The sequence below is a fragment of the Peromyscus maniculatus genome, chromosome 19, assembly GCF_049852395.1.
Source record: "Peromyscus maniculatus bairdii isolate BWxNUB_F1_BW_parent chromosome 19, HU_Pman_BW_mat_3.1, whole genome shotgun sequence".
Classification (NCBI taxonomy): domain Eukaryota; kingdom Metazoa; phylum Chordata; class Mammalia; order Rodentia; family Cricetidae; genus Peromyscus; species Peromyscus maniculatus.
In genome coordinates, this window is record NC_134870.1 from 75,036,373 (window position 1) to 75,046,566 (window position 10,194).

Below are 10,194 nucleotides of genomic sequence, written 5' to 3' on the forward strand. Positions count from 1 at the left end.
TGGTGAGCTTCCCTTCCCCACTACTGAGCTCTGTTCCTAAAGTACACAGCGAGAGGTTTTTCATAAGAAAATATAAAAGTGCTGTTTTCTCTTGCTGTCATAACATTCACTGTGTGAGCTCAGCTGCTTCCACACCTGCTGGGAATGCCACACCTCTGAGGGTCGGGTGACTAGGTCGGTGCTCCTCTCTGCCCAGAGTCCTGCCAGGGACTGGTCAGCCTGGGCTCAAAGCTGAATGCTTTGGAGATTGCATTTCAAGCTCCTTCAGTTTGCTCTGGGATTAAGATATCTGCCTCCTTGCTGTGTAGTTGTGGGGATGTCCCAGAGTTACAGCCATTTGTCACCTCGTTGACCCTTCAATAGCACCACAGCCCTCTCTACATGCCAGGTTAACTGTCCTTGCCCAACTCCTCTGCTTCCAGTTATTGAAAATTTGTGTAGTTAAGAACTCACAACAGATAAATAAATAAATAAAATTTTAATTAAAATAAAACACTTCCATGGTTAGGTTATATCTTCTTGGATACCTTGGATAATATGCGATAGTATTTTTATTTGGGGGTATATCACCTAAATTGTGCCCTATAAGCCTTTTTTGCAAGACAAGACATTCAAACTTTTCAGGGATTATAGTATAGAAATCTTTTGGGAATTACCCTGCTGACTACAGGGTGCTTGAAGCAATGATAGTATCTCCCAAAAGACAATCAGGTTACTTATTTTAGGGAAGAATTTTCATATTAATGAAAAGGCTTGATAAAGTTCAAAGCTGCTAAATTAGCTTATTCAAACAACTTTCCAAGAATAGATACATAAAAACTGTGATGGTAACATAGATAGGTTGATCTAAAACAAGGGATTCCATAAGCTGTTTGATCCCTAGAGCATTATGGCCTGTGAATGTTCTTAATGAAGTCATAGCTAATCAGGCACTCCACAGGCAAGGTGAAGGCTGGATCCTGAGAGTAGGCTGTCCAGCCTCTAGCCTTTCCCTGATAGTTCAATACAGTGTCTCTAAGATAGTTCCCCCCCAGTTCTCAGACTCTCCAGTTACTCTCGTCCTTTAAATACTTCCAGACAGCTTTCCATTGTGGTGGCTGGTTTGGGGACACTGATATTGTATTGGTTATTAATTACATATTAAGCATTTGTGTGTGTTGGTATGTAGTTGGTATATTATGCAGAATGTTGATACATAGCCATTTTGGATGTTATTAGGACCCAGACATTTGATGGCCACTCTGGTGGCTCCTGTGGTCCTTCTGCACAATATGGCATTTATTTTCATCTTCCTTCCTAGCCACAGTCACAAATTTGGTCACTCTTCAGTGGGGATGAAGAAAGTTCTCTTCAGAGCCCAGGGCTCCCTGAGGTCATCACAGTATTCTGAGATGTGCATTCCAAAGTTGGTTAGAGAGCCTCCTCAGGACTTCATAAACAGCAGGTGAGGGGCACACCTGCAAAGAATACTTGATATGCACTTCAATATACATATTTATATGAGCACTGGGGAGGGAGGAATGTGCAGACTGCTCATCTTTTTTAAATGCAAAAATGTGACACTCAATCTGCATATGAAAAAGTTCTTATTATAAAACTATACTAAGGTTTATATACTTTCCCAGGAGAAAATTTTCCCCATGGAAAGTAAAATAAGGAGGAGAGTTGGGCCATGTTTAAACCTCACAGAACATGGCAAACGTCACCTGTGGAGCTTAACAAGTGTGTTCTGATAACTTTTTGCTGTTTTGAAGGAAGTAACTGGGCATGGGGGAAGGCACTGAGAGATTGTCTAAAATCTTTGTTAGTTAATTAGTTTTATCAACAACATAAACTGAATGAGAGCAGCTCAGCACACACGCAGACCTAGATTTCTATTCTGTGACTTGATGCTGTGTTTGAGGGTTTAGAACAAAGCAGTTTCATGTTACTGTGGACTAATTTTGATACAACCACCCTGACAGCAACTATTTATCAGGTTTTCAATTTGAGACATCAACAAGCAACAACACTAAGTATTATTTTGAAGGGGTGGATTTGACCCGTTAAAGCAGTCACAGACATTCATAATAGAATTAAGAACTAAAAAGAGCATTCCCAGACACCATTAGGACAGTTAGGGAGTGAGAGACCACACACCACAGGGAAATGATGGCAGGACAAGCCTAGTTGTGTGTTTCCCACGTGGCCCTTAAGGTGGGCCTCAACACCATGCTCTCTGTCAAGAATGATGGAAGAACCATAGAAACTGCAGCCTCGTGTGGGGGAAACTCTTCACCACCTCACCCACCCAAACCTAACCATAAAAGAACACTGCAAACTCAACGGAGATTCAAGTTATACCACTTATGATGGAAGAAACATAGTCTCGTGTCAATGCTGTGTGTCATAATAACAGGACCAGTGCTCTGGGGTCTTGATGGCTTCCACAGCGATTCTGTCTCTGGGGTTCATAACTTTGAAATAAACTTTCAATGTACTAAAATGTGGCAAATAAGTTTCATATCAGGTGTGTGTGTGTGTGTGTGTGTGTGTGTGTGTGTGTGTGTGCGCATTCAAAGATGGCATTCAAAGAAGGGAAAATGTCCTCACTTTGAGGGAAGCAAGTCAGGTAAGATGACTATTCTGCCCACATCCTGAAGGTCTCATATTACAATGAGGTGTCTTGGGTAGTGGAGCCCATCTACTGGTGAGCAGGCTGATGTGCAACCTGGCAGAGCAGGAGCATGCTCACTGATGCCCACGGATCCAATATCCATCCTTTTCCTCTTTCTAGAACACCTCCTGATCCCTCCCTTCATCTGTGATCCCCTCATCAACTGCAGAATGGCCTCCCAAAATATCCCCTCCTTAACCCTCAACCCATGAATACGCTTCTTTTAAGGCAAAATTAGCAGAGGTAATTGCCATCAGGGACCTTTTTTTTTTTTTTTTTTTTTTTTGTCAACAGAGAACGGAAAAGAAAAAAGTGTTTTATAGACACAACAGGATCTTTTTCTGCCATATAGAACAATGACATCATGTCATTTGCAGAAGAGTGGGTGAAACCGGAGATCATATTAAGGAAGTGAAGAGGGTCTCAGAATGACAGGGACCAAATGTTTTATCACTTGGGAACCCTAGACTTTATGTGTGTGTGTGTGTGTGTGTGTGTGTGTGTGTGTGTGTGTGTGTGTGTTATCTATGTATAGATGGTGTGCAAGTGGAAACAAAACTCTCTAGGGGAATAATAGACACAAACTAGAGGGTGAGGGGCTGGCCGCAAAGGGGAAGGCAGCGAAGGGTGGTGTGGTGGATTCTGCTTGAGGCGCATCATTTACCTGCTTGAACATGGCTTGATGCTTGCAACCCTGCTTAATGAAGTAGGAAAACAACAGGATGGTAAGTATGCAGCATGCAATGGTAAGTAAATATGCCAGACTATCTAGGCATTTTAAAGCGGATTGCTCCCTGCCTGGAAGAGACTAAGGCAGGCGCAGTATTAGTCGGGAGTGGGGGGTGGGAGGTGGAGTGTGCTAACCTCCCCTTGCCCATATTCTGTGCGTCTGAACTGCATGGTGGTATGTGGGGCATCTGGGCATTTGCCCTTATGATGACTGTAGAAAACAAGCAGCCAACACCGAGGAATGATGGACCTTGCTGCCAGTCACAGGGCATTTATTTTGATGGTTCATTCTAACTTCAGGTTCCATTATGATCTTAATTCATCCACTTACGTTGTAAGATCATTTTTGCCTCTCCTCCTTTATCCCACTTCTTTACCCTCACTGTGAAGCACAGTCCATTTGAAGTCTCTATTCCCACTGTTGAACAGCAGATGGGTAGGAAGACAATGGACTGATCTGGTCCTGGAACCCTGAAGTGGTCCAGCCATCCCTGGCACAAACTGCCTACATCCTCCAACAGAGGATCAGGGGTAGTGTGGTCTGAGGGACCAAGAGGATACTGAGGATTAACAACCCATGATCCAAAATTCACTGTGTGATCTGACGGACTCCTTGTTTTATGAGACGCCCATGGCTCTGACTGGTGCACATGATGCAGAGCCAGGACCTCCAGGCCAGTGCTCCTGTCGAGATTTCAGATTAGTCAGCCTGCCCTTCCTGCAGGCTGTGCCTGCATCCCCAAGAGGGACAACTTGCATATCCATGCATCAGAGCTTCCTGGCCTCCAGGCTGCAGAAGCCATGTGAGAGAACATGGTTCGTTGCATTAAGCTATTGCCTTGGGAGTAATTTATTACATGACCACCTATGAGGACAGCAGCTTACCTTAGAAATGACAACAAAACAAACTTCTGGGTCTTGTTGGGCACTCCTCCTAAAATTTTCAGCTGTGTGAGTATTTAGATTTATTTTATCATTTTATGTGTATAGGTGTTTTTTTTCTCCTGCACCTGTGTGTGTGCACTGTGGTGGCTTGTTTTATTATGTCAACCTGACACAAGCTAGAGTCTTCTGGAAGGGGGAAACTCAAATGAGAAAAGACTCCCATAAGATCCAGCTGTAGGGTATCTTCTTAATTAGTGATTGATGGGGGAGGGCCCAGCCTGTGTTGGGTGGTGCCATCCCTGGTCTGACGATCCTGGGTTCTATAAGAAAGCAGGCTGAGCAAGCCATGGGGAGCAAGCCAGTAAGCAGCACCCCTCGTGGCCTCTGCATCAGCTCCTGTCTCCAGGTTCCTGCTCTGCTTGAGTTCCTGCCCTGACTTCCTTCAGTGATGAACAGTAATGTGGAAGCACAAGCAGAATAACCACTTTCCTCCCCATGTTGCTTTGGTCATGGTGTTTTGTCACAGCAACGGTGACCCTGACTAAGACATGAACCATGTAGTCTTGGTGCCCCTAGAGGTCAGAAGAGGGCACCAGATCCCTCGGGCTGGAGTTACAGATGGTGGTGAACTCTTCGTGGTGCTGGGCTTGAACCTAGAGCTTCTGCAAGAGCAACACTTGTTCTTGACCACTGAGCCGGCTGTCCAGGTGTGTGTGTGTGTGTGTGTGTGTGTGTGTGTGTGTGTGTGTGTGTGTGTGTGTGTGTGTACACAAGATTTCCTTATATAATCTGGCTGTACTGGACTCATTATGTACCCCAGACTAGTTTTGAACTTGCAGTGATCCTCTGACCTCTGCTTCCTGAGTGCTGGGCTCTGGCCGTTTTTGTTCATTCAGCATGCTGCCTTACGTCACCTGACCCATCTCTCTCTTGTCTTTGGCTCTGAACACCTTGTGCTCAGGTTGAGAAGTCTCATGTTCCTTTACATCAAACTGCACTAAGGCTGCCTTGGGACAGCTTCAATCCACCCAGGTGTTCCCAACAATGAGCTCTCCCACTTCAGTCTGAAGGAGGGGGGTTTATATGGGCTCACGGTTGGAAGGGAAATAGTCCATCGCCACAGCGAAGCACAGTGGTAGGTGTGCAGGACAGCTGATCACATTCCATCTTTGTTTAGGGAGCAAAGGGAAGTGAGCACTGGGGCTCAGCTGGCTTTCCTGCCTTAGTTCCCCATTTTATTCAGCCTGGTCCACCCAGTGATGGAACGGGGCCACCCACTGTTGAGTGGACATTTCTTCCCCCGTTAATCTTTGGAAATTAATCAGACCCAGAGTTCTGCCTTCTGTGTGATTTTAAATCTAATCAAGTTGAAAATGAAGACTAGCCACCATACCCATGCTGCTTGCAGATGCTGTTTACGAGCCGGCTGGGGCCTCAGAGAACAAGTGGTCGTTACAACCAAGGTGTGTTTTTTCGGAAGCATCAGAGAAATGGCATTCAACATTATGAGTTAATGTTCAAATTGACTTCTCTTTGCTTATACTGCCGCTTGTTTAGGTCAGGAAGGTGTTAGTTTTGTTACTTAACTCTCCAAGGTAGGACTTCTCTCAGCTCAAAACATTCTTTAAGTAAAGGCCCATGGTTGAGATGATCTCTCTCTCTCTCTCTCTCTCTCTCTCTCTCTCTCTCTCTCTCTCTCTCTCTCTCTCTCTCGTGCTCTCTATCTCGTGCTCTCTCTCTCTCTCTCTCTCTATTTTTAATCTGTCACATGTATATTCAGTTTCAACGAGAAAGAAGAAAAGGGAAGTAAACTTCTGCTTCCTTTATTTCCCTCGTTTGTGCACAGAGAACTTGGAGAGGGTTCTCAGTGCTTCCTCTGCCTTCAAACGCTGAATGTCTGTGCTGCTGGCTTCACATTCTTAGTTTTAATTTCTACAAACTTATGCTCTTTCCCAGCCTGCTCCTTAATGATCTGGTCTGATTTCTATTTCTTTATGGCCTTCTAATTTGCATTTCAGATCTCTGGATGGTTCTACCCTAATTAAGAATCCTCTAAGGGAACTTAGCAACTTCTGTAAAACTGTCCTAGGGTGAGCCAGGTCATCAGCGGGCGCCTACGATATGCCAATTACTTCCCGAGAATCTTTATTAGGCCCAGAAAGCAGCATTTGAGGAATCACAAAAACCAAAGCTCCTGGGCTTAACTAGGCTATAAAAAAGTAAAAGAGAGAATAAAGGCCGGGGATCACCGTTGGTCGGCTGGTGCTCTCTGTCCATTGGTCTGGCCATCAGGACCAACATTTCATCCACCCTCAGGGGGAAGACCTCGTTCAGATGGGAGACCCACTTGTTGTGGTGGACTTCCAGCAGTCCCTTGGCTCCCACCAAGGACTGTGTCAGGAGTAATGAGTCCCTTGGTGCCTAGGAACAAAGTGATAGCAGCTAATGAGGCAGAACGGGGGATGTGAGGAAGCAATGACAATTTTTTGAAGTCAGCAATCTGAGGTGGGGATCAATAAGTGCTTTCCAGGGTTAATTCACTGGCCACACCACTGACATGCTATTAGAGCTGGCGATGAGCTCGGGGCTCAGGATGGGGGCCTCATCTAGATAAGTGTCCTGAACAGAAGAGACTTATTTCAATAATCCCAAGCATCAAGGCATTCATCCTAACTGCCTCCATGGGGAATCCAACACCCTTCCATCAATTAACTTTGTCCAGCCTGGGGCCATCTGAACTATCTCCCAGCTTGGATCCATGGATTCCCTTCTCCTCAGCTGCACACGCAGAGGCGTTATCTACCTGCAGTTATGTAGGCTTCAAGGTTGAGTGGCTTCTATTTCTATTTGTTTGGGGAAATGGCAACCGGGAGACTCATTCAAGCCTATAATGGATATTGTATTATATCACAGGGTTGGACTGAGAGCAAAGCAGATAAAATTTAGAACAACTGGGCTTTTCTCTTTTCCAGAGACTCACATCTATGAGACATTTGGCCTTTGCCCCTCATTTGTACCTCAGTTTGTCTATCTGGCAAATAGGGATAAAAGCCTCTGTGTCATGGTCTCAATGAAATTTCAAGCAGTAATTTTGCTCATTGAGCCCTTGTTACTCTGCAGGGACCGTTAGTTAAAGCACATGGCACCCAAGGCAAACCTGGCTAGAGAGGATTGGGTTCTGTTTTATGCTCAACCCCTTTGTAAGTCCCCTACTCTTCGCGGGTCTTCTAGTCATTCCTGTAGCCTCAGATTCTCATTGCAGCATCTCGCAAATGAAAAACATCTTTAAGTGTTTGGCTAAGAAGTGACAACCCCAGTTACAAGGTACAGCTGGTGTGATGGCTAATCTTAGTTGTCAACTTGACCACATCTGGAATCAGCTAAATCTAAGCAACTGGACACACCTGTGGCTGTTCTTGAGTGGATCATTTAAGGTTGGAGGACCTACCCTGAATCTGAGTCACCCCTGGTAGCAACCCACACAAAAGGTCATGGAGGAAGCAAGCTTTGCTTTTTGCAATCTTGCCTTCACCCTAACCAACAGGTTCATCTCTCCTGCCACTGAGATATTCCTTCACTGGTGCTGGAAGCCACTTCTTTGCCATTGAAGACCAGCAGAGACATCCAGCCTCACGGAGTGAGCAACTGCTGGATTCTTGACCTGTCTGTCAGGAAACGGCCGTTGTGGGACAGCTAGACAACAGCCTGTAAGACACTTTAATAAGTCCAATTTTGATAAACATATATAGATTCTGTCAGTTCTGTTCCTCTAATGAACCCTGACTAGTAATATAGGTGGCAACATAATATTTCAGAGAAGAATCTGGCTTTTAAAGGTTTGGGTTTTGGCATACAACTCACTCTGTGCCCCGGGAAGCCTGTGAAGTACCAGCGAGAGAGTCAGGATAGCTCTGAAGGAGGAAAATTCAGACCAGCACCTGATTTCAAGAATAAAAGGCAAATGACTATTACCATGCACAGGATTTATAAGTTCCTCAAGAGGAAGAAGTATATTGAAAGCTGTTAAAAATTGAGGTTAATAATAGTGTCTTTATTTCTTTAGATAATTACTGATTAATTGTACATGCTATGAAAAATCAATAATGATCTGAATTTTAAGGTGAAGGTGAAAAGGGAGGGAAAAAGCAATTTGTCTCAAGCCAGCCAGCACTTTTGATGACTCTGAGACATTTCCTATAAACAAGCAATGGGAAGGGCCTCTGAAGTCAGCCTGTCACTACAGGGAGCCAAACAGGGAATTTTAGCTAAAGAGAGAGAATTTATAAAGAACTATCAAGTCTGTTATCTAAGTTTTTTTGAGAAAAAGCATGCATATGAATATTTGTATCTACATAAACCTCTATCTATCTATCCATATACTGTTATAGATATCGGGATAAGGACACACAGCCACAGATGGGGGAGGAGAAGAGGAGGTGAGGAGAGAGGAGAGAGACAGGGAGAGGAGAATAACGCAGAGGGTTACAAGTTAAGCTGTTTAAAGAATCATCAGCGGATATGGGTGGGTCATCACGGATGCATGGGAGGCCACAGATCCGATGACGGCATTGCTGTAAAATGTGTGTGAACACTGTGACAATTCCGTCAGGCCCAAGCTGGGGTGATTCTCCTTCATTAGCTTTTCCCAAACCTCCACTGTCCCATCGTCTTCAATGTATCAGAACTGTTGTCGGTCAGAAATGTGAGGCTCCGAGTATGAATGGGAGACTGTGGGGGTGTGTCGCAGAGCTCTGGCACCTGGCGTCCGAGCTGTGGAGCTCGAGCGACAGATCGAGAGCACAGAGACTTCTTGCCATGGCTTCCGTAAGAATTACGTCCTGTCTAAGATCAGAGCTCACGTGGCTTCATGTTCCAAATACCAGAATTACATCATGGAAGGTGTGAAGAAGGCCACCACCAAGGATGCATCCCTTCAGCCAAGACATGTCCCAAACCGGTACACCTTTCCTTGTCCTTACTGTCCTGAGAAGAACTTTGATCAGGGAGGACTTGTGGAGCACTGCCAATGATCACCCAGCACGGATACCAAGTCTGTGGTTTGTCCCATATGTGCCTCGATGCCCTGGGGAGACCCCAGCTACCGCAGCACCAACTTCATGGAGCATATCCAACACCACCACCGCTTTTCCTATGACACTTTTGTGGATTACGATGTGGATGAAGATGACATGATGAACCAGGTGCTGCAGCACTCCATCATTGACCAGTGAGCAGGGCCTCACTCTCCACCTCCTTCTGGAGCTTCCATTACCATTAGGTGTGAGCCCTTGACTCCTGCACCGCACATGTACTGCAGATCTGGAAATGAGCCATGGCACCAGACAGGGTCACTTCTCCCAGGGTGACAGGACCCTAAGCAGATCCCTGTTTCCTTTGGGCTTTTGCTGACCTCGTCTTCCCCGCTGGTAACCTTGTTTGTCCGTGGTCTGCTCTCACCATACCTCAGCTACTGCCTCCTTTAAGAAGAGTCCAGCTTCTGTTCCCATGTGTTCTTGTTTCACAGTCATCCTGCTGTCCAGTGTTTGTCTCTTAGGTCCTCCCAGCCAGCCAGGCCCTTCCCTGGGCCATGAATAGCACAATAAAACTGGGACTCCTTTCCTTGAAAAAAAAAAAAAAGACTCTCCAGCAATAACGAAGACCCTCACTAGGGGTGAAAGCCTTGCCTGGCCAGGCACAGATGCAGACAGCCTTGGCTGACAACACCCAGACTCGAAAGAACAGTTATGAAGCATAGGTCCATAGATTTACAGAACTCTCTTAAATCACTAGCAAAAATAAATACCCAGGATAATTGTTTTAAAAAAGAAAACCAGGTAAACATTGTTTCATTACATAGCCTGTCTACCGAGTAAGGCATTTAGAATGCACAAAGAATGATCAGACAATAGAAGTTGAAGGGTTAC

General features: G+C 45.2%; 1 pseudogene; it reads left to right on the forward strand.

Annotated features, from left to right (window-relative positions):
* The first annotated feature begins 8,788 nt into the window (after nucleotides 1-8,788).
* Nucleotides 8,789-9,897, forward strand: LOC102911153 (E3 ubiquitin-protein ligase RNF114 pseudogene; annotated as a pseudogene).
* Nucleotides 9,898-10,194: the final 297 nt, after the last annotated feature.